We start from the raw sequence: 26,768 nt of genomic DNA, 5'->3' as shown, positions 1-26,768 counted from the left end.
GAACCGAAAATACATTATTAGTTAGACGCTGAGAAACCTACGGTGATATAATTAGTATAATGTATTCCATTTACATAACATGAATCTACTAACATCCACATTATAAAACTAAAAACGACATCAAAGTCTCAAAGTAAAGATGTTTTAAACAAAGCAAGTGCTTACGCTAGACTGATAGTTATGAACTATAATGAGATCACTTTGAAGTCTTTGCCCTTAAATGAGGCCAACGGTGAAGACACGATTTTTAAATCTCTCCTAATTAGGGAATCAGTCAAGTTTAAAATTATAAATTTCGTCGACACACGCCCGAGAGTTACTATTAATTCCAAATATAATAATATCTCAAGTTGGTAATTCTTATTAGAATTGTGAATAGTTTACGGATGGAATTTCGTCACCTACACTATCATATTAGGTGTACCGGCTCTAATGAATACATTAGGTACGCCCAAAACAACAACAACTTGATTCAATTGGGATCATGCACGATTTCATTCAAATATGATCAGAATTGTTCCCAAAAACTACTATTAATTTTCAACATATTGAATTACAAGTTGACAATTCTTATTATAATCGTGTATAAATTAGTAAAATATCTAGGGTTGGAATTTCGTCACCTACACTATCATATTAGGTGCAATGGCTTTAATTAATACGTTAGGTACGCCCAAAACAACAACTTGCTTCAATTTGGATCATGCAGGATTTCATTCAAATATGATAAGAATGATTCCTAAAAGCTACTATTAATTCTGAATATAACTAATTCACAAGTCGACAATTCTAATTGTAATCGTGTGTAAATTAGTTATATATCTATGGATGGAATTCAGCCACCTACACTATCATATTAGATGTACCGACTCTAATGAATACATTAGGTACGCCCAAACCGACAACCTGCTTCAATTTGGATCATGCACGATTCCATTCAAATATGATCCGTTTTATGGAAAGCTTGTTACACGTTAAGCAAACGTTACTTTCTAATAAACCATGGATCGATCAAATTGACCCCACGAGATATTGTACGACAATAATCTGTCTGCCCCTAGTAACGGTAACTGCACTTCGAATTTATGGCTAAGATAATGGCGGTACGTGAGCGGTGTCGCGTGGCGAAGTACTGTCGGACATTAACGAGAGTAATAACATTGGAGGGTAATGAAACGAGACTTAGCTACTTGTAAATGCAAATGATATGACGACGGTAAAACTATTTCGCAATTCTATAGACTACGATCTGGGTAGTAATGTGAATTCTGAAATTAATCGTGACATAGACAGGAAAATATGTACTGAGACTTCTGGGAAATATGAATTTTAAATTTGCGTACTTAATGTAATGCAAAATATCAAAACGATTAGAAGAGGACAGGCACTAGCAAACAAAACATAATAAATCACCATTCGTAGTGATAAATGACTTATTTAACTCTAAGCGTGAAGAAAGTAAATTACATCCGACTACATTTACCGCGATTACCGTGCGAAATCATAACTCAAACAATGAACATAACATCGATGTCGAAACTTTCGCTGTACAAAAAAGTTAACTACCAAATAATTACATTGTAAATTAATTTTAAAATTTAAGAATAATACGCACCAACCAAAGTTAGAACCAAATCTAAGGTAATTAGAAGATTGGAGCGTAGCTTGTGAATGGAGATAAAGTAGAAAGGATTGGGTAAGCCAATTTATAAACTTAAGCGCTATTCCCAAACTCCCGGAAGTACAGATGAATGAGAAGATGATGTGGAAAATGGCAAATCTTTGTTTGTTAATGATAAATTGAGAACATACATCAATCACTCTCACCTACTAACACAGGACACACGTTTGACCCACAATAACACCTCTGTGCGATTTTTTATGTTTGATCTAGATGATGAAGCAATATTTCAACATCAATAACAACTTAATTACATTTTCGTAAATCATTCAGCAGTAATCTATGATTTTTTTAAAAAGTTTGCATCTTCAACAGATATAACGTTCACTTATGGTTCATTTTTGAAGTTTTATAAATTGTTCATTTTTACAAACTTTAAAAAAATGTACTTGAGTTCATCGAACGACATATCCGTATGTAACTTAGTACAGTGATAACAGAGCATGAACTTTCTCAAAAATGTTTAGATAACGGCGGCGATAAAATCAGGTTTTTGAACTGTTACAATTGACGTAAAAGTGTATGTTACCAAAATATACGAACATAAACATACTATACTCTGATTCATAATTAGGTGTCCAAAATGTAAACAAAGGTGTTGACCTATCAAGAAAATACGTTAGAAATGGTAGTTTTTATTTTTGTCGATATTTAAGTAATACAACAATAATAAAATAATAATCTAAATAAATTAAGATTAATTCAGATTTTCTAATATTTATATCACCTCAATTTCGTTCCATACAGTAATAATAATAAAAAACAAAATTATGGTAGAAAATTAAAATGTGATAATGGTAACACAATCGGAATCCAAGACATTTCTTGTGCTGTAATTTTTAAGTTTCGTAACTGATATTATTCATTTTCGTGATTGTGATCAAACTCTAATGTTTTCTCGTTTACATAATGTTTTTGTTAAATTGTGTATATTTGTTAAATTTTCGTTTTTTGTTGAGTTTGTTAAAGTTTGTGTTTCTTGTTAATTTTGACAGTGACATTTCTTTGTTTACATTTTGGACACCTAATTATGAATCAGACTATATGAGAGTTATTAAGGTTCTTAAAGTACTATGAAAGTGTCAAAACGCAAGAAAATCCATAAAATACGTGTACCAGAAGAAAAAATCGTTTAAACCTAATATTAAGTTTTGTGATAGTTCTCGAAAACAATCACATCCACTAAGTACTTTTCCTACATAAAGAACGACGTCGTTTTAGTGATATGCCAGATGTTCTGATGCCACAAAACGGAAAACCAAATTAATCATTTAGATTTTTGTCGAAGATGACACACAGAATCCTCCGATTTCCTATTGCTTTATAACATATTCATTTTCACAAGTTTTATCTGTGCTCGATAACGCCCCCTTGCCTTTGGCTATAAGAACCCAAAGGAAATTAAAGGGCTTGGAAGCGCTTAAGGGGCGATAGCTGAGTTGTATTAGTTACAGAACCAATGACCTTCACACACGTGCTCCTAAAGCATGTGAAACGTACCCATGATGCTCAGATCGTGTTTGATTGGACTTACTTTCTTGTCGATGGCTTGTCACTGATAAATTTTAATGAGACTCGTACGAATTGATGTTTGGCCAAAGCTCCCACGGACAATGGCGGAATGGAACCGGACGATGGTTGCTTCAAGTACCACGGTATAATTTAATAAACATTCACCATCACGTACAGTCAGCTCCAAAAGTAGGTGAAAATATTAAGGTTTAAAAGATACCTACACCCAAATGTTCATAAGTAACTAAACACCCCTAGTATCATAATTAGATGATACCGTAAAGCGTCAAAATTATATGAATATCAAAAAGTAGCTAAGGACGTATGTACAAAATGGATAACGTCACTAATATGATATGTCATTGTTCATCCACTTTTGACATTGTTCATCTACTTTTGAAACTTTACAACGTGCATTTAACTATAGTGCTAGTTGTGTTTAGCTACTTATGAACGTTTGAGTGTATAGGCATTTTTGAAACCTTAGGCTGCTCATCTACTATTGAAGCTGACTGTACATGATTGACGTTTTAATTGATATTATTAAGTTTAATGTTAAGCAAATACACCGTACTGATCTATGAAGCAGATTGTTTCGTTTTCAATTACTTTCTCCTCAGTCTGTTGTGACAACAAACATATATCTTCTTCAAACATTTGCATAATTTCAACAAACATCTGTTCGAACAAATCGCAAACATAAGTCAAACAGGCGTGTATTAATGAGTTCTTTGCGGCGTTTTTCTCTCCATACGCAAAACACACGTAAAAGGTTAAAAGTTGACAATAATATTAATTTTGTAATAAATTTAATAATACTGGGAATATTTTTATACTATTTTTGACGCATCAAGTAAGCCGACTAAATATAATAAACGGGTTGATTTTTTAAGAACCTGAGTATCTTGTTTATCATTTAAAATCGGCAGAGATAGCAGCGTACAGTTCACGTGAATGTAAGTGGCAACTGCCATTCATTGAAATCTATCACCAACCTCAGATAGGTTTTGGAGTCCCACCCGAGACCGGGCACCGATGTATTGCTACCAGTGAGAACTAATTTGGAAATCCTGGTATAAATACATCGCCCATACCACACCCTTTAAATAAGAATACAACAGCTCTCAACTGCTGTTATAACACAGGATAAAGGACTGCGTTGGCCCCTCCAGAGTCGAACCACGAAACCACTCTAGGTATTATAATACCCCATCGGTACATTGCATCCTATCGATAAACAGCTAAACACTTAAATATTAAGTTCTACTATAGTAAACTATAGCAAGCGTTAAATGTCGATAAATCGATGTTATCGACAAAACGTTTTGTAGCAAGCGAACGGCCTATCGAGGTCGATCGAACAGGTCCCAGCGTTTTAGTGTGTCTAGGTGTGTGAAAGTTTGTTGCGAAATTCTTTAGCTTTAAGTGTAAATAGAATTCAATGGTTCTTTGAGAATGCTTTACAAAAAGTTTAAGAAAAATGTTTAAGCACACAATCACGAAATATTAATGAAAATTAAGTAAGGCCTTTGTTAACGGAAACACGGTCCTAAACCAATAAAGATCAGGTAAAGAACACCATCCGAAGAAGCAAATCTAAGGTGATCACGAGATTGAAGCGTAGCTTGTGAATGGAGATAAAGTAGAAAGGATGGTGGGTAAGCGAATTTATAAATCTAAGAATCGCCATTGCCTAACTCCCGGAAGTAAACATTTATTTATTTATTTATTTATTTATTTATTCACAACTTACATCTAAGATTACAGGAAAAAAATCCTAATGCGTTAGTGTAGCTTAAAAATAACAATAATTGACGTCCAAATTATATAAAATATACAATATACATAATATGTACAAGTAAAATAATACATGAATAAGATGATGCGGAAAATATTGTTTGTCTTTGTGACACTGATATTATTTTCACATATTTTTAAACTTCGAATTAAAAATATCAAAAACCGATATATTACTATAAAAATAAACAGGATCTGCGTTTGTCCAAAATCGGAAAAGAGTACAGTAAACAAAACAAAGGAAAGTCACACACTTCTTCAACTTATCTTATGATTCACCAACTTTCGATTTCAAATAAAAGTTTAAATGTCATGTCACTTTTAAATGTAAATGTCATGTCACTTTAAAATTAACCTCAACAATGATCAGTGGCTGTAGTTTATATGGCTAAGAATATAATACTTTATTATATAATCCTGTCATCAGGGATTAGGTATAAATTGCATGGCGCAGCTAAAATTCTTGTATCATAACAAGTCAACGGCATGCATACAATCTATTACCTTAGTATGAGTTTTTATGTTTTTACAAAATTGACTGTTTTAGTATTTGTTTACGTATTTGCCCATACATCTCCAATCAGTCCTGATACAGTCCGCTAGGGGCGCTGATACAAAAACAAAAACAGTTATTTTTGGAAAAAAACGTAAAAACTCATATTAAGAGTAAGTACAGTACCTACTGTACTTACACTGTCACACAAAACTGTCATCTATTTGTTCAAGTATCATATAAAAGCACTGATTTTGTAGAAAAGAATTTGAACCTTCGTTTTATTTGGTACACGGTAAAGAAAAATCATGATAAATCAGTTGTATCCGCCAAAACAAAAGATTGAAATCCTTCAATTTACATCAGTCAAATGTACATCTTCTACGATCTTTTAAATTCATAACTAACTTCGTAACTTTTATTTTTGAAACCGTATACCTAAACTATTTAAACTTCGCAGGTAAAATAAAAAATAACAGTATATGTACAACATAAAAGGCAACATATATCCATCAATGGTTACAAGTGATCCAATCTCTACAATACATTTCAGAAACTGGGATACCGCTACGCCACGCTTTCGATTCCAAACATTTGTTCAAATGTCATGTCATTGTTCAAACTAAGCTATCAGTGGCAGTACTGTCTGTCAGTAGTCACAAGACTGGTTAAGCTGACAAATGAGGCGGACACTACAAGACAATTGTGAAACTCCGCACTTCCCGTCTCGTTTGTGAGCTGACCACTGGATACTCGCTAGACGAGATTCCTAGCACGCGTAAGACTGACAACTTTGAGGAAGCTGAACCATTATGGTGCAATCAAATGCCTTGTTGGCATTACACAGTTTTAAAGATTTGAACTTAACTATTTTGTTTAAAACCGTTTTGTTTAGATACACCTATTATTTACAATGCAGTGTCAATTTTGCCACACTTCATTAGATCTAGGGAATGATGTAGATGTAGAAAAGCACCCTTTTATAGTTCGTAGCAAAAGAGCGCACAGTCCATCTGTCACTGCCGCCTATGGATATATCTAACCAGCTCCATATATATCAGGTTTCCATGAAATGGATCACATATACATTAACACTCATGAGGACTACAGGACAAGGATGTCAGTACTTTTGGCGGCAAATTTAATTACAGGAAAAAAGTATATTTGTAGAGTGACACACATGCAGAAAAAAGACTAGGTATAATTGGTACGATACGCAATTTCTTTTCAAAAATAATGTTAATCTGTATATAAAGTATATATACTACGAGTTTGTTTTACGCCACATACAAAACACAGCAACTGTGTTACCATCGTTCTTTATTGAAGGAACAGTATTGTGTGGAAAGGCTCGTGTTATGTAAGCCAATCACGTTTGCAACAACCAATTTGACATTTAATAAAGTGCCGTTCATGAGAACATTCATCTTGTACTTTAATATATTGGAGCTAATAAAGAGAAAATCAACCTGCCGTTAGTACCGCACGAACCATCTTAGATAATCTTAAACATATAATCTAAGAAATACATGAGATTGAAGTGCTATTTTATAAAATATAAGTACTTTTTAAATAAAAATATTGGAGAATAAAGACAACAGATTAAGTCCATAATAGAAATATATCAAAAGCAAATCATTTTTTAAATAAAATTACTTTAAGCGCGACTTGAGTTTAAGGATGATCTTGTTGCAAAAGGAAATAAGGTTCTACAACGGTACACATATATATACATACACAATCATATTTGTGATTTTTCTTTCACACTTCTATTACTCATTATTATTAATAATAATCATTTATTTTAATCTTTGATCAGTAAATATACCTATTATCACAAAAAATATGTCAACTGGGCGATATGAAAAATTTAACACTAGTAAGAATCTATGTAACGTTTAATATCGGTCAAAGATAACCGTTTACTTCTAAACGATTATGGTCATCTGTACAAATTTCTTCCTACAACCCTAGCGTGAGCAAATAGGCCGGCTCCCTTTGTAAACCCGTTCCTTCCTTACAAGACATAATAGTGTAATTACGAAGATCAAAAGGATATCACGGCAACGGCCAACGTTTATTCAGGTGTGTCTAGATTAGATGCAATTTAAGACATTTTTGTTTACTGTTACTGCACTAGTTCTTTTTTTATAATATAAGGGTAGCAGACGAGCATGCAGTCCACCTGATGGTAAGTGGCTGCTGCCGCCCATGGACATCTGTAATCAACCTCAGATAGGATTAGATATTCCTACCTGAGGTCGGCCACAGATGCGCCGCTACCCCTGAGGACTAAGCTGGAACGCCTCGGAAAAGTCTGTCTCCCTTACCACACCCTTCAAACCGGAACACAGCAGCGCCTAACGCAGCTGTTATTAGGTAGAAATAGGTGTGGCGGTGGTGCCGCCGGAGTTGAACCACAAAGGGTTCCCACAACATAGTGTGATTCATAAAAACATGATTTCTAGGAGAGAAAAAAAGGAATGGTAAAAAATTCAAAATGATTCATCATATTATATTGAGAGTCTGTTAGATCTGGATTCATTAAGTAGCCTTCAATAGAAGAAATTAAATACTAATGGAAAATTCATATTTGATTTTTAATAGCACTACGCTGCCATTTTTCCGTATCACTTCGCGGGTACCAAAGACACACAAAAACTTGTACAGAAACACCTAGATCCAAAATTAAATGTTAAAATCAACATTTAGATGTTTGCCTGGCCGGGAATCGAATCGACACCTCTATTCTCTTTGCGTGGCCGACCCATATAGTAACCGCTAAACCACATTTTGAAGAATTTACAACGGCCCGTAATTATTCAAAATATCGATGATTTGATTTTTATTGTTACACTTTTTATTTAACGGTTATTATACAACGATATTTTCTCCCGAATCACCCTTTAACAATAATCACCAGCTTCACGGAGTAACACTTGTAAAGCAAGACGAATCCTGACCGATGGGTTCACAAAAACTGACTTTTTATGGAGTGGAATGTAGGGAAGAATAATTGACTCGGTTTTGGTTGAAATTGCTTCGGAGATTAGAAACCTCTGCCCTAATGTCTTCGAAGAAGCGGCTATCTTTTAAATCGCTTAAATTGTAATACGAAACGAGACACGATTATAAGTATTTTTTTTAGTTTGGATTATTTTTTTCAGTTAGGAATATTTGTCTTTTTTATTGGTTCAAAAGTTTTGGTACCGATTTTGACGATCTACCTTGGCGCAGCGGTTAATATACAGTTACACAGAGAGTTCCGGGTTCGGGTCTGGGTGTTTGAGGGTCTTTGTGTATGTCTACGGAATCCAGAACTCTATTGTTGGATTAATAAAAGCATTATATATTATTTGAGTATTAAAATCATTATTTGTTTTTGTAGACTTAAAATATACGTTTATATACAAATTAATTATTTCGTAACTTCCTAATACAACAACAACATAACTATAATAAAATCTATATATATAAAAATCAATTGCTAAAACTCGAGAACGGCTGGAGCGATTTGGCTATTTTAGTTTAGAATAATTTGAGGAAGTCCAGGGAACGTTTAAAAGGTGAGTAAATATGAAATATATTTCATAAATAGATTCTGAGGCCGTACAAAGTTTGCCGGGTCAGCTAGTAGTGAATAAAAATATATACAAACCGATACAACCAAAATCAAATTATATCCAATTATTAATATCTTGTAACTAAAAAGTATAACTCAGAGTTACAAAATTGCAAATAGTAACTAACTAACTAATCTAACTAAGAAGTTCATCCGCATTACCAAAATGCCACACACAAAATGTTCATTCATAACCCTTTCCTTTCCACGCAAACCGATCAATCATTCAGCTAATTTCAAATTAGACATGATAAATAATCATCCAATTATTCAATACGTAGCGTGTCTAAATGTTATCGTGCATTACACGGGTTAAAAGTTAAACCCATCCGAATATAATTACCGATAACTTTCGCTTTCGACCAAATGACATAACGATATAGAGCGCTTGAGTGTTAAGACAAACTGGGCCTCTATTTGTCAAAGTCGATTTCTTTTGTGCAGATAACATCTCATTTATATCAATGTACTGCCTTTATTAGCCTACAGCATGATCTGTATAGGTGATACCGAACGTAACGGTGTTCTCCTTCTCAATGGGATTAGGGATGTGTTCTATGATTAACGAGAGGCCAGGCGATATTATAAACGATAGATGGAATAAGAAAAACTCAAGTTTATTAAGCATTTGGATATATTTTTTGTATGATATTTAAGGTGCAAAGCGGATATTCTTCTATCTGACCATAACATGATCCTTACATCTTTATTTATACATTTTTACCAAAGAGTATTTCTAATAAATAACCAGTATTTCACTACGACGACACTATTTACTTTATAGATATGAAAAATACTACAATTTCATACAAGAGTGTAATTCTATCCAAAACTAATAAGTTTATTGGGTACTTATTAAAATAGATGATATATACTGCGTTTATCCAGCTTATCCAACTTATCCAAAAGTAACCAGCGCCACTTAAATAAACATAGTAGTCCCTAAGTACACTCGCTAAGTCCTAATTCACAATTTTAAATGAAGATAAAAAATCAAAAAAGCTTTCGTTCACCTGTCCATAGTAAGACAATATTTTAACTGCAAAAAATTTTTCAATGAGCTTCGGCCATGATAGCTTGAAGCAAAAGCTATTAATGTATAATTTGTTAGTGCACGTAATAATTTGAAAGCAATGAACATACGATAAATATTAAAGAACATATTTATTGGTCCATTTTAATGTACTCGTAGAAAGTGAGACATAAAATTTACTTTTCAAAACCATAAAAATTATTCAGTTGTTACTTCATGGTATTATCGAATCGATATCCGTAATATGTGATAACATATTATACGATATGTCATATGACGCTATAAAAACTTTCATAAAGACCATTTCGATTTAATTGTTGTTGTATAAGTGTACACGATCACATAATTAAGTTAATTACCGCTACAGTCTCTTTATGCTATGAAGCTTTACAAAAGAAACAAGTAGTCAGATCAAAACAATATTTTGTAATATAACGGCCATACTCGTGAAGACGATAATACAATATGAACCCGGGACCCTAAATATTTTCGGGTAAAACCATAGATGTATAATGTAACTAATGTCATTGCGTAAAACAGATTAAATTCCCGAAATAAATCTCCACACAGATAGTCAAAAATACACTTTTTACTTACAGAAAGACACTTCAATTTTACTTGTTTGTAAAAATAACAATGGCAGCTACGAAACAACTAAAATGTTACAACTGAACAGAGTATAAGAAAACATTGGCATTAAATATGTATCTTGAACACAGAACCTCTAGGTAGTCAGAGTAAGCCAAGTTTAATCGTAAATTCCTACACGCAATGCAGGGGAATAAAGCTACTTTGCACGATCCGTCAAATAGTCGGCTCGAAGGACTATGACACGAAATTTAGTTTTATTAGAAAGAAACAAATACAGTACAATTCAATACAATTTAACAAAATCAAACTGCTTTTAATATTCAAATCATGGTGGCATCAATATATTCTTAAAAATATTTGATAAACACGCCCAACGCTTCACAACAAGGCTTACACTATTATTATACGAATGACATGAGAATAAATAGGAAACGGTTATTTAATTATTTTTCAGATCGCTTAGTCCTAGGTCCCATAAATCGTTTCACCCCCACACCGCTTGTTTCGTCCATCAATTGAAAATACTGAATCGATGGTCAGCGTACAAGGAAACAAATGATATTTGTTATTGATTCAGATCAATAAACTCTTAGGGAAACCCTCAATGATCGCATTAGAGGCTCTGACCGTAAACACGTCTCTCAATTGAATTCAATCAATAAATCCACTACAGAAAACATGGCGGAAGACCCTAATTGGATTAGAGAAATAGATACTACGATTGATACTGTGGTTTTCCATTTCTTACAAAAAATATATGAATGAGAGTAACCGCATTATTTTAAACTACTTTTGAAATTTATTAGTAGATCAAATAGATCATCGTAACACTAACTTAGACAAAGAGTCATATCAAGATGTAGAAACACAAAATATAGAGAGACAACGCGATTATGCGATTGCTTTACTTTATATGAAAATTCATACGAATTGAATGCTAGAACCTAACCTAACCTAAATCTAAATAAGTGAGTGGCTTTTACTTACGATAATATAATCTGTGAATTAAGAATTGAATAACGACAAAAGCAGGTTGTGATTTCAAATGAAAACTCATTTGAATATCCAGTTTCCTACAACGATACAACATCTAATTACAGGCTTTCCCACTGTTAGCCTTGTCATCTGTTCGTGAACAAACTCTTCATTTGCATAACTGCCTCCGCTACACCAAAGGGCCTAGTTCAATTGAAAGTCTTTAGTTTCACTTTCTATCCACATTGTCAAAACACGAAACTTGAGTGTTTACGGAATAATATTTATCTAATAAACATTGCACCGTAGGGCTAGAGCGTCATACAAAGTAAACTGAGGCAAGGCTCCGATATAAATAACCGTAACTAAAACCGTTTTCGTTAATATATCATATCGTATCGATACATTAGACAAAGTTAACCGTTATAAAAATAACGAATCGATAAATGATTGAAACCAAGTAACCAAAGGAAAACTAAAAACGTTATCAGTGTTATATTCGCTATGTCTCCGTTTGACTTTTAACACTCGCTGAAGGGAGAGAGAGATGAAGCGAATAAAACTGAATATTTGTAAAATATAATATTTTTATCGATACTTTGTTACTTAAACCAACTAAACAACTGTATTAAGTTAAGCTTCTGATAACGATATGTAAGCAAACAGTTTTCATATATTTAAACCAATTATAGGCTGCATAACCATTCTAATAAAATTAAATACAACTAGGTTTTTCTAAAACAGATCGGTCCACTCAACAACTTTATGATTATTTGAATTTATTCAGTTTTGACTTTCAACACTCACGGAAGAGAGATGAAGCGATTGAAATTGACTATGTGAAAAACTAATACATATTTTTGTCGACTGCATGCAAATGAAACACAGTAAACAACTGTATCAAGCTAAGCGCGTGCAAGAAAACAGTTTACCATTTTGAAATGTGAACCAAATATCGGCTGCGTAACCATTTCCGGATTAAACTAAATACGACTATTTCTAAAACAGCCCGAACCATTCAACAAAATTTTACAATTATTTGAAACCAACAAACAACTATAAGAAACTAAGCTTTCAACAACGATTTCAGAAGAAAACAATTTTCCAATGAAATTTACACTGAATATCGGATATGTAACCGTATAAAACTGATAACCATTTCAAAAGTGACCGATCCATTCAACAACTTTACGACTATCCAATATTATTACTTCGCACACAGTTTTGGATCTTATGTTTTGTGAGTAAGGAAGAATATTAACTACAACGTTACTTAATAACTGTTTGATCAAGTAAGCTATGTTTATTCTGTTCCACAAAGGGCGATGTGGTAGGTTGACGATGTGTGGTTAATAAAATATGATTTGTTTAGGACTCTATCAATGAAAGTAAAACTGTTTTGAAAACATTTTCTTATATTTTGTTTGGCGAAGACGACTGATTTCTAGAGAAATATTAACATGACAAGAATTACTTCCTATTTCGCAAATATATTTTTCTGTTCTCCTATTCCTAATGCTAGGACTAGATTAGTATGTTCCTCTTTTGATTATAAAGTATACAGGTCTCCATAAACAACATAAGAAAAGTATGGAGCATACTTCGCCACGCTGTTCAAATGCGGACTGGTGGCAGTAGATACGTCAGACCAATTATATTTATTAACAGAAAACTTTAATTCAAAAAACAAGTCAGTCCTGTATTTTCAATGTGCGCCATTCCCTCGATACTTAATTGCCTACGAGGCGCCTACAATTCGTTACAAAATTTCATAGGAATTACTTTAATAACTCATTATGCACAACCGATTGTTTTCTGCCCTTGACACCAACAATGATTAATGATATCCAAAGACATTTCAATCATTTCCATTATTCTTTCATGGTGGAGATACACTTAGTAATTGATTGTTTCTTATAAAGATTTTTATCACTAAAATTATGTTTAGTTCTTTATTATGCTAATTAACAGATAGTAGTAAGATTGCAAGCGTACTTTTTCTGTTCTTTTTTCCGTAATAGACTACTAACACAATAGATAGTCAAGAGAAATTATTATTATTACCTACTTCAATATTAGGAAATAAATTTAGATGATTAATAAGAGGTACGCTTCTCAACTATGACTTCAATTTACAATACACATTTAATGAAGTCCTAATAAGAAAAAAAAAAGAATGTCAATGTCAAGAACTATTTTTTCCTTAAACAAATAATATTTTAATTAATTATTTATGTGAAATTATTATTTGAAGCCTAACACAGGTTTTAAAACAGTGCCGTGAACATATTACGTAAATAAATATTGATATATCTTTCCATCTACACCGAAAAGAGGACTTACGAGATCTGTCACCCAAGCTAACTCCCATATGGCAATTTTATGAAGTGATTTGATCCACATTATACATTGTTTGCAATGATACGAATAAAATAAACAATTTGTGCATGATACGAGCATTGGATTATATATTTGCGTGCTGTATGTAGCCCATCTCCAGTCTGCAACGATAACATTCTTCAAGTTATTGTCACTTGTGACTTTTATTGTTTATTATAGTGTCAATTTGTGTATAATATTTTTAGATTCTTATTTTTATAAATATTCAATATGTTTTTATGTCTTTAAATAATCCACAAGTCCTAACCGCAGGCTCCTGCAGCCAATCTAGTAATAGTGTTGGGGCATGTTTCGTGCAGTGTCAATTGTGTTCCCAGCCACGTTTCTTTAAAGAGAAATAGAGGGCTAAATATTCATACAGGTAAAGTACACTCCAATTCATCGTGTCAGGTCGATAGCTCGAATAATAATAATCCATCAAATATAAATGTACCTAATTCATCGACAGACTCAAATTTTTCATATACATTAAGCCGGTTGAAAGGTTCTGTGGCAACAGTAAAACGAATTCCTCGAGGTGCTCGTATTACTGTCGCTAAAAGCCTTTCAGAATCAATTCGAAATGTTTTAAACACCAACTCGATTCAAAGCTGGGAGCTACTTTTGACATTTGCTTACTTTAAACTACATGCCAAAAAGGACGGGCACAGCTCCCTTACAAAGATCATTAAATCAAACTGTGCTAACCAAATTTCACTAGTCGATGTTTTAAAACAGCCCAGTTTTTCGACTACAAATCTAAAGAAAAAAATAGAACAAAAAGTTAGCGATGGCGATCTTAAGGGAGCTGCAACTCTCCTTTTTTCAAATGACACTATTGCACCTGACTCTTTTGAAACTATTTCGGCCCTTAAAGATAAGCATCCGTCGCCTTTACCATCATTTCATCTTCCAGATCCACCTAATTCTGATGACATTTGCCTGCAAGTATCTAGTAAAGAGGTTTTGGCTGCGTTGATGTCCTTTAAAGGTGGTTCTGCAGGTGGCCTGGATGGACTATCTCCACAACACCTTAAAGACCTGATATGTAAATCTACAGGTGACATCGGTAGAGCCCTTTTGGAGGATATCACGCAGCTGATAAACTTCATGCTTGCAGGTAAAGTTAATAATGAAATTACAGGTATTTTATACGGTGCCAATTTATGTGCCCTTAAAAAAAAGGATGGCGGAATTCGTCCAATAGCTGTAGGCTGTACTTTCCGCCGTCTTGCTTCCAAAGTCTGTTGCAGACATATTTCACCTATAGTGTCGTCAGAGTGTTCACCTGTGCAATTGGGCTTTGGAAGCAAGGGAGGGTGCGAGGCTGCTGTACATGCCACTCGAACTTTTCTTTTAAATAATGGAGGTGAAGTGCTGTTAAAGTTAGACATTAAAAATGCATTTAATTCGATTGATAGGGGCGCCTTGCTAAAAGCAATCAAATCTTCCGCTCCCAAAATTTTCAATTATCTTTGGCAGTGTTATAGTACCCCCTCAAAATTAATGCACAAGAATAACGAAATAGTTTCTTCTGTTGGTTGTCAGCAAGGCGACCCACTTGGGCCGGCCATTTTTAGTCTAGCCATACACCCTATAATTTCACATCTAAATTCTAAATTTAATGTTTGGTATTTAGATGACGGCACTTTAGGAGGTGAAGTAAATTCAGTAATTTCGGATCTAAAAGAGATAATTGAAAAGTTTTCAGATATTGGTCTAACTATTAATTTTTCAAAATGTGAACTGTATATTAATGAAACTTTTAACAACTTACAAAATTCTGATATTTCTGTCAAATTTAGTGAAATAGCTCCTGGCATCAAAATTTTAAATTAAAATACACTTCAACTCCTTGGTGCTCCAGTATTTCTAGAGTCTGTGACAACGCTCATAGATCAACATATTCAGAAATTCAATGATATTTCTTACAGACTTTATGAAATCAACTCTCATATGGCTTATTTTATTATTAGAAATTGTCTTTTCGTTCCAAGGTTTACATATTTATGCAGATGTAGTCCTATTTTCAAATTTACAACTATTCTAAATTCTCTGGATTCACTCATTAGAAACACTCTTGTCAAAATTCTTAATTGTAATCTTTCCGAATATGCATGATCTCAGGCTTCCCTTCCTATTCGGTACGGAGGTTTGGGAATTCGCAAAATTTCCAGTGTATCCCTACCGGCGTTTTTGGCTTCTTCACATAGCACGCAAAGTTTAATTGACAAGATACTACATAAAATGTCTTTTAGTAATCCTGAAATTGCTTATGTGAACGAAGCCGAAACTGCCTGGACATTGGCCTGCCCAGGGCAAAATTTTCCTGATGATAAAACTGTTCAGAGATTGTGGGACGAGCCCATTTGTAAATTATACCGAAAACAACTTTTAGAAAATTCACCAAATCTTTCAGAGCGGGCTCGTCTTTTAGCAGTCTCTGAAAAAGAGTCAGGTTTTTGGCTGCAGGCTTTACCATCATACAGTTTAGGTACGTTTTTTGATAATATTTCATTTTCAATTTGTATCTGCCTGCGTTTAGGTTTGAAAACAAATGAGCCACATCGCTGTCTCTGTGGTGAAAATGTCAGCCAGTTTGGCCACCACGGACTGTCTTGCCGCCGCAGTGCTGGTCGCTTGTCGCGTCATGCGTGTGTCAACGATATCATCCGAAGGGCCCTTGTTACCGTCAACGTGCCGGCTTGCCTTGAGCCGTGTTAGGGTCCTGGGACTTAAATGAGAGAGTGGACTGTATTTTGCTGGTTTAATAGGCCTCTTAATTACATTAGGGTTTCCCGGTCAAACAATATTTAAATAGAAATCGTCCGTGGCCGTCGGAGGTCGCAAGCGTGAGTGATGTTCGGCTCGTACCACCACCGCACCGCCCGCGCCGATGACGTTGCCCGCCTCCTCCGCCCGCGCGTCTCTTCCCGTGCGTGTTACGTAGGTATCTTAACAAGCCGAATGGTATTGCACGTGACGATGGCAAGCGGCCCGACGGTATGACTCTCGTTCCCTGGAAACAGGGGATGTCACTTGTATGGGATGCGACTTGCGTGGATACGCTGGCTCCATCCCATATTTCAGTGACCTCGACGCATGCAGGTGGTGCGGCAGAGGCGGCTGAATCTCTGAAGCGGCGCAAATATGCAGCCTTGGGGGAGGGCTACATATTTGTGCCGTTTGCGGTAGAGACACTGGGTCCGTGGGGGCCAGAAGCACGACGGTTCTTCAAAGAAATGTCGTCGCGTCTGGTTGACGTTTCTGGAGACCCAAGAGCTGGTGCGTACTTTGGCCAAAGAATAAGTTTGGCCATACAACGTGGCAACGCGGCCAGCATTCTTGGGACTCTACCGGGAGGCAGTGATTTGGACTCATTGTTTTATATTTAATTGTTTATATTTCCTTAAGTTTTAATATTTATTTTTTGTTTAAATTATATTTTTTGTATATACTGTATATAGATTTATAATTTGTAAATAGTTAGATGTGTTATAAAAATAAATATTTATAATATTAAAAAAAAAATAAAAAATGAAGTCCTTACAAAAGTAAATAAAGAATCCGGTAGCGCTGCGTATACTAGAATATTAACACGAAAACTTACTTTCGTACGTTTAAATATTTACACGAAAGGGAGTAGAACCGCAATAAAGTAGTAAACGAAAGTTATGGCCGCCGTTTCATTCCTCCTGCGTATTTATATTCAACCCCAAAAACAGGGTGAACACGCGAACTTGACAACCCGGAAAGTTATTACTACGAACCATATCGTTTAGAACAGGTGGTGATTAGTCTGAAGTTTTGATTTTGATTATCGTAATTTTGTATCTTCACAAAGCTAATGAATAGAGAATAGATAATTAGCGTGACGGATGCTATGTATAAGATGTAGTAAATAAACATAATGTTAAACATGAATCAAATGTTAGCAATAGTAAAATTAAAGAATTCCTATAATCTCTACCCGAAATTCTAAGACACTTGGAAGAAGGGCGGCACATGTGCATGTAGTCTATCTGAATGATCAATGCTTATTATGGACATCTGTATCAATGTAATCAGGATTGTATTTATCGCACATATAATTACAATCCTGTGTGTGCAACCAATGCGTTGCTACTTCTTCGGACTAAGTTGAAATTCTACATGCATTTTATTCTACAGAAATTTCTGCAATCTTTTCACCTTAGAAGAAAAGTGATTCTTCCTCAGTCTAACCAGAAAGGGTCTGAGCTTCTCAATATACCTATTAATTTCCAAATATCTTACAAACAACGAATCGCTTGTAGCGTTCCAATCACAGGCATTTTCGTCAAAACACTTCGTTGGCAATTCGCGTGGCGATTGCCGTACGACACGCGACGACAGTTGAATTTAAATGAGTTCTGAGCTTAACAATCTTTATATTTAAATACAGAATTAACCGAACGAGGTCTTCAAGCAAGGCTTCTTACTTTGATGAGTAAAATAGAAAGATACTTCAAAGCCTTGAAATTGGATAAAGCCATAAAAGGATGATTTTATCATTTATTTTTCCAATTCTTGACAAATAAAAACATTTTTAGAGAAAATTTACGTATAAGTAACTAATACTTACTTAATAAATACGCAAATAATTTGAGAACGTCACGTCTGCCACGTCTCCGGCAAAACTTTGTTTATGTAACACTTACATTTCTCAAAACTAGTTACACTTTGTTGTAAGGAGTGATCAATCTTGTCCCTGTAGTTCCAGGACTAGAATAGAGCTACGGTATCCCCTGCCTGTCGTAAGAGGCGACTGAAAGGGGGCTTCCGGGGTTGCGGGGCGGCAAGAGTGGGAGCTCGAACCGGTCAGTAAGCGATCCCGGAAAGGACTGTGGTATGTGTGGTAGCATACCGTCGTGAACACCAGATGGTGTGTGAGGAGCGAAAACTGTTCTCCCAGGGCAGAGCCCGATCGGGGCATCGCGTTTGGAGAACTCCGGTTGCGTTCCGTTAGAGATCCCGGAGTTCTCCAACAAGCGTCGAGGTCGGCCACCGGAGGGTTTTAGTGCGGTAAAAATCCCACATGACCCGACGTCGCTCCCACGTCGTCGGGTATCTTTTCAAGGTTTCCCCCTCGTCAAAAAAAAAAAACAAAAAGAAAGGGAATTTTGGAATGGAGACGTGGCAAAATTTTATTTACACAACAATTTCCATTCTAAAAACTGGTTAGGTAGCTACACTTTGCTGTTAGGAGTACTCAATCTATGTATTTTACACATCTAAGCTGAATGTTTGAAGACACAAAGAATTATTTCCGGAATGAGTAATTTACGCCTCCGTTACGGTTCATATCTTAAACGGTACTTAGGCTGTTTAAGTCAGGGCATTAAATTAATTTAGTAAATACTCACTTTATTATAACTTAAAGACTTATTGAGGAAGTACTTAACAATAATAATAGTTAGTACCATACAATTTGAAACAATAATGAGTCCAAACGAGTGCAGGGTCACTAAAATGAATTCTTCAGTATATAATATACGTATTATAGTAAGTTACTATAGGTAATGATAGTAATATTCTTATTCGATTAGACAATAATTAATTCATTTGAAGAACGTCGAAATCTCTTGTGGTGTAACTTTTACCAACAACTCTTCTTAAAAAGCATGCTTTCGGCATTATCAATATGATCCGGTAAAGCGTTCATGATACTTTTGCATAAAGTCACCAATAACGTCGAAAAACAATAACATCGATTTACAACCAAAAAAACAATCCATAAAGTCTTAGCATATCGAATGCATTTTAGCTGCATCATATCTTCACTTACACATGCAATCCGAATTAAGTACTTCAAGTAATTAAACATCCATTTGTACAAGCACACGAGCAATGTCATTGTAACAACTCGATTAGAGCATGAAGACGTTACGAGCGAGTTGACTCGATAACAATCATACTATTCAGATTCATATTAGACACGTGAACCGTGACGGCACCGCCTTACTATAATCAAAGTTTAATTAATCTGTTGCATAACATGCATCTGTGAGATAAAGTCTTCGTTAGTTAATTATGTGTTCATGTGCGTCTTAAGTAAGTTGCAATTGAGAACGACGAATTTATTAATGCTTCTTAAGAAGTTGATTCTGTCGATGCTCCTTATGCGCTTTAATAAATATAAAAACAAAAATCCCGACTGCTTAAAAATAATTAACTGAAAAGAAAAGTAAAGGTACCCTTTGTTCCTCAAATTAAGATTAATCCAATGCCACTACATAATATTATGTTAAAATCAGTCCGTTCGTTTTGCTGTAGAAGAATGACGCATACGCTTGAAAGACAGTAGTTGACAGTACCCTCTGCATTCGAATGAAAAATATGAAAAGAGAAATAAGAGATCCCACAAAAGAAACAAAAATAGACATACATATACTAGTCTTATAAAAGAGACTACATGAGTAAAGTACCGTACCATAACATTCCACAATGCGATGAAGTATGCAATGATGCAATTCTAGGATTCGATGTGATGATAAGATAACTACTTACTACGCCCCATACCGAATAATCAACCGAATACCGAACAAACCGAACCCCATACCGAACAAAAGAATAATCGACACACCGTCAATTATTAAAGAGACTACATGCCTTTAAATAGCTTCTTACAGAATGTATTAATTATGAAAAACCGGGCATGTAGCGAGTTAACTCAAGTGAAGGTGGTCCCGTACAAATTTAAAACTATAAGTGTAAAACATACCTACAGGTAATAAAACTTATTTTTTTATTTAGTCCCGCAAAATTCATCCCTCAATTCAAAATTCAGTTGTTTACATTATACCTTCGTCTTTGGGTCACGGAAAAGCATATGAGTACCAAATAACAACTCATTTGGTCCAGTAGTTTCCGAGCAAATCTGTGACAGATGGACGGACGCACAAGTGATGCTATAACAGTTCTGTTGTTTGTTTTTGTCGTAGGGAACCCAAAAAGCGACACTGATGCTATCATATTACTATGTTTAAGAGCACAGTTCATTGACTCCAATCTAAAACCTATTTTTAACAAATATTGCAGTTTCTCACACACAGTAGTCAGAGTGTAATCCTATTATTTCTAGACGGACATCAGTATGCATGCGAGTGTGCATGACGATAAATAAACTTATGCGTGAATGTGCAAGAATTTCAATATCAAGAATCAAGAATTTTAATATCCCAAAGACACTTGAGAAATATACAAACTTAAATATTGGAATGTTAGCAAGTAACGAAAAGAAAACGTCTATTCAACCTAGGAGGTTTTCCTTTTTGGTTGCTTTATAACTTTAGGAAATACTATGAAAATCCAACGACAACTCATATTAAAATTTCAAACCATCAAGCCATAACGGCGGGACGTGACAAAGAATAAGGCATTCATACGTACTACATACAGAATATGCTTCAAAAATTACCCTCCGCAGTCGGATGATAAAAACAAAGAATTTTTGAACATACACAGTCTCGTTGTGTTGCAATTTGCAAAAAAAACCCAACGACAAAACATTAAAATTTCAAACCATGAAGCCGTTTTAGCTGCGGGATGTGACAAAGAATGGTTCAGGAATGGAATGGAATACAAAATAAGCTCCAAAACATTACCCTCCGCGGGTAATAAAAAACAGTAAATTTTTGAGCACATAAAACCTCATAGCAACACCTAGCTATTTTACACGTGTCCACATTGTAATTCCGTTCACACTCAAGTTGACAATGCGAGTCATGTTTTTTGCAACGTATGTCATCGACTTGTTCTTGTTAACAGTCGAACGCTTTAAGAAAATCAATCATATGTGTGACAACTTAACGTTACATTTACACAGTACCCTTAGTATGAGTTTTTACGTTTTTACAATAATTACTGTTTTTGTTTTTGTTTACGTATTTCTCATATATTTCCAATCAGTTCTGATACAATCCGCTAGGGGCGCTGATTGGATATGTATGGGCAAATACGTAAACAAATACCAAAACAGTCATTTTTGTCAAAACGTAAAAACTCATACTAAGGGTACAGGCCATAGAAATCGTAACTGTTTTATCTACATCAGCATGGTGGCAGCTTTTTCTTTTAGCTTAGAGAGTTCTTGGCTCAGTTCCAACAATCCCATTAAAAGTATGTGGTTCGAGCCCTTTTATTTAAACAGGCCGGCAACATCATCCATTTGTGACATATTTTAATAGTTAAAATAGCCTTCATCGCTTTCTGTTCAGCATTTCACCGTACTTTGATAGTTCGGTAAAAATATAAACCGTTTCGTTAGGTTCAAAAATTTAGGTCGAAACCCTTTGGAAACATTTCGATTATTGTACATATTACGAGTCCCTCTATCAGATTTATTCTTGTCACTTCCGAATTCCAAAACATATACGTTCAAATAATCTAATTCCTAAGCGATGACATATTTGTAATTTGAAACACATAACATAAAATAAAATTAGAAATCACACAAACAACCATTCCAACATTGTTTCCACATAAACCAGAAGAGGTAATGGTCAAACAATTGGAGAAACAAGACGATCGTCACGGCCCGGAACATTCATCAGAGTTTAACGACACTCACATAAAACATGTTCCGTTGCCACCTCGACAGCAGTGAAATTTATTTCATGGTGATTTCATGCTTTGCCTCTTCAAGATCTTCGCAGTGGCTTTCTCTCAACGCCCTTTAGACAGTGACCCAATAAAACATTCACAGAAACAAAGCGGTATTCCGTTTAGCTAAGACAAATCCGTTTGAATACCGTACTGAAATGTATTTTCCATTCTATATTCTGTTTCTGATGTAGCTTGAAATTTTATTACTTAATAAAAATTTAGTATAAGCGCTTGAATATTTAATTTGAAGAGACTAATACTAACTAATCATGCCAGCACTACTTTGAGGAATTCGAGATATTATGCCGAAAAAATGTACTTAAAGTTGGTGAAAAGCCATAAAGCATTCTATGTTGAAAAAAATGTAGAAATTATTTCTTAGCTATTGAAAATACAAAAAACACATAAACATTCCTATTGATGACCCGCGTGGCGGAGCGGTCACCATACCGGTCTGACGCGCAAAGGGTTCCGGGTTCGATCCCCGGCCAGACAGATATCTGAATGATGAATTTAGATATCTGTTCTTGGTCTGGGTATTTGTGTATTCGCATTTGTGTGTTCATGGCACCCACGATACAGGGAATCCTAGTGTGGGGTTATGAGTGTAGAAAGCGTTTATTCCAATAAACATAAATTAACTAAAGGTAATGCGGCTAGTATCTTGGGTACACTTCCTCAGGGCAGCGATTTGGCTCATTTATTTTATTTATAAAATTTGAGTGTTAATTTTAGTAGTTTTAGTTTAAACATTGTTTAATTATTAGTTTTTTTTTTAATGTATTGTAATTATGAATTAATATGAATATAAATATAGAAAAATAGTCTAGTCACATAACTATAAAGGATTCCTCTAAGTCACATTTTCAAGGCAATGAACAATTTGACCATCTTACCTCACAGACGCAAAACAATCCAGTTAGGATGTTTGTCTTTGCGTAAACATAGCCATGGAATGCATGGAATATGCAATAGGTAATAGAGTCTATGCATGAATCACCACTGGCCACAGCTATTTCATAACAACTGGGCCGTATCGTGATTCACGACGCTATTTATAATACTAAAACAATCAGGATAGACATAGCTATTAAGTAACACAAATTTAATTGGAAAGAAAAAGAATGTCTTAGATTTTAAATGTAAGTCAAGGTAAAGATCATCCTAAAGATCGAAATTTAACAATGTCTAGAAGACAGATATTGAAAATTTATGTTGGTGGTGGTTAGGTAAAACATTAGACAGATTGATAATTAATAAAGGACATGAAAGACAACAACCTGTACAGACTAAATTTGGAAAGTCCAAATCCAAATGCGATCGAAGTAAAACAAACGAAAGAGTAACAAATAAGACAGCACGTCAAACACCGTTTATAGTACGAGAACTTGATACTTTTTGTAATGAAGGTGAAGAAACAGCATGGCCAGTGTCGGATTGCGACAGGTTTGGCGTCAAAGCGCATCTTCAAACAGCGAATGCCATAAAGGACATCGGACACTGTTGGCATACTCAGCAAACAGTGACGGCCGTATTTAACGGAGTTTTCAGAGCGAGTAGCGTTAATTGCCACAGAACCCGCTTGGATGCTTGTAATGTCATTGTGTGGTTATGAACCAAAGATGCGCCCGTTATGCTATTCAGATATGATTTGAAAGAATTTTCCCAGAGGTCACGGACGCTAATTGGACGCGTTATTGTAATATGGAAATGGGGCATTGTTAAAGTAAACATACGACTAATTAACAGCGAAAATCTAAATATTTTAACGCGAAACATACATAAATTATGTTAGGTGTGAAACGTTGGGAAAATGGAGATGAGGGTCAAATTAAGAAACGTGGTATCTAGGTGGATGCTACTTATTTATAGTTAATGTATTTATCTAACGACCCTCGTGGCGTGGTGGACCACATAACGGGTTGATGCGCAGAAGGTTCCAGGTTCGACCCCGGCCAAAGACATATCTGAATTCTGGGTCTACGTGTTTGGTTATTTGACTTTGTATATATGTATGGCATCCACAACACAGGCAATCCTAGTGTGGGGCTGTGAGTGTAGAAAGCGTCAATTATTCAAACAGAACCAAAAAGCAACCTGACGATAATTTATTCCTTTGGCAGCTTTCCTTCGAATCACAAACTCGATTCAACGTTTTGGAAACTTCAATACGGTTTATCGACAATCAATCGAATGGAATCGGAAACCGTACACAACAATATACTGTACATTTATTACACTTGTGTCTTTACCTACTTATTGAACCGTTATCGAGTAAACGCCGGAATACGAATAAGCATTCAGTTTGACGGACATTTAATATATCTATATTCGTCTTTTAAATTCCGACCATCATCACCCATGAAGTAACACCACATAAGTTTGCGAGGTCATTGACCTCTAGATTTTTGCCTAACTACGGTACAAGAAGGATTTATTTTGAGTTCAGCTTAATGGTTATAATTTCCTTTTTCTCCCTATGAGTCGTAAACTGTTGGGTTCAGTTTATAGTTATGACTTTATGAGTGTAACCGACTGAATGAAAAGTTTTTGTAGCAAATAAAGTTTATTCATAAATTCGTAGCATTCATTAGGTTTTACTAACACATGACAACCTTGTCTTTTATTTAATTAATAACATAAAACAGATACAGCACAGGCCACTTATCGACCAGCCCGACAGCCACTTAAATACCATAAATAGAACATTCATAACTTTCTGAGAAAGCCAATACTCACAAAAAGCAGAAACTGGGCGAGGCAGTAGTCATGTGGAATGGGTGTGAACATGTGACTGACAATGAAGATGTTATTACAGCTACACTTCATCTTATTACTATTGTTATTGAATTCACACGAAATTCTTCACATGACATAAAATACGGTGACATGTGATACGTTATTCATGTTCCATAAACACAAAGTGGCGGTAATTTATTAATCAATGGTAAGATTGCAAAAGAAGCTGTGTTTACGGAAGCTATACTTCTATCAATCTCATTTACAAACAAAGACATAGTAACTGCAGAAACGCTTGGACTAGATACCCATTTTCTTGTTACTTGAGGATGAGCCGTGTCAAGTGACGTCGATATTTAGAAATTAAAAGAATTCAGGGCAAATTAAGCTATGTTGATGGAGTTATTAGGAAATTTATGTATTAATTCAGTTAACACAACAACTATAGAACACTATATGTTTAATAGTTTCTTAAGGGACATGTAATACGAAGGTCACATTTAATGAAATAATAGTGGATACCAAATGATCAAAATTTAAGTCTCGTGTTTGTTTTATAGTTTTACATATTTTTTTCTTAATTTATTCAGGTTTATCTACAGTTGTACATTAATAACATCTTCCTTACAAACTATACATGTAAAGTTATAAAGTCTAAAATGTACAGCTACTTACAGATAAACTCATCATGCAGAAACGGAAAGACGTACCAATTTAATCGTACACTGCAACTCTAAACAATTTGACAACGTAATAATAACGATTTTGATTAATTTAATTCTACTGAATTACGAAACTTTGTCAATGAATCTGATATTGATCTGAATGAAAGTGATATTCTTTGTATACAGAAGTTTTAGTAAAGATGGTATATTGTGTTGAAAAAACAATATGCACTGTTGATGTTACATGTACAATTGTACATAGTCATCTTAACCCAGATAACGGCTTTATTACACTCGTGGTAACGCTCCCATCAATCTTATTAACACACAAAGATGTACCATACCATACTTATCCAGTTTCTTACTACATGTTCATGTATACCATTCATCTACTAAAACTATGCCGTTACGTATGAGTAGCTGTGTTTACAAAAATTAATCCTTAATTATTTACCACACAAAGATGCATTAGCTATAACATCATCATCATTATCATCAATTAATCATCATACATCATCGACCCATTCCTGTCGCACTGCTGGGCACGGGTCTGCTCTCAGAATGAGAAGGTTTAGGCCATAGTCCACCACGTTGGCCAAGTAAAAAATTGGTAGACTTCATCACAGGTCGGTCACATTACCGTACTAACATGAGGG

The 26,768-nt window shown here is 34.8% G+C and overlaps 1 protein-coding gene across 3 annotated transcripts in view; it reads right to left on the bottom strand.

The window, feature by feature from the left end:
- The window catches only part of klar (klarsicht), a 402,989-nt gene that overhangs the window by 233,154 nt on the left and 143,067 nt on the right, over nucleotides 1–26,768 (bottom strand). The gene's annotated exons all lie outside the window — the stretch shown is intronic.

Source organism: Epargyreus clarus, unplaced genomic scaffold (assembly GCF_041222505.1).
Source record: "Epargyreus clarus isolate Ecla_fem2 unplaced genomic scaffold, WU_Ecla_fem_2.2 ptg000010l, whole genome shotgun sequence".
In the NCBI taxonomy this organism is placed as follows: domain Eukaryota; kingdom Metazoa; phylum Arthropoda; class Insecta; order Lepidoptera; family Hesperiidae; genus Epargyreus; species Epargyreus clarus.
The sequence above is the reverse complement of the archived record's forward strand: the minus strand, read 5'-3'. Positions and strand labels throughout refer to the sequence as shown.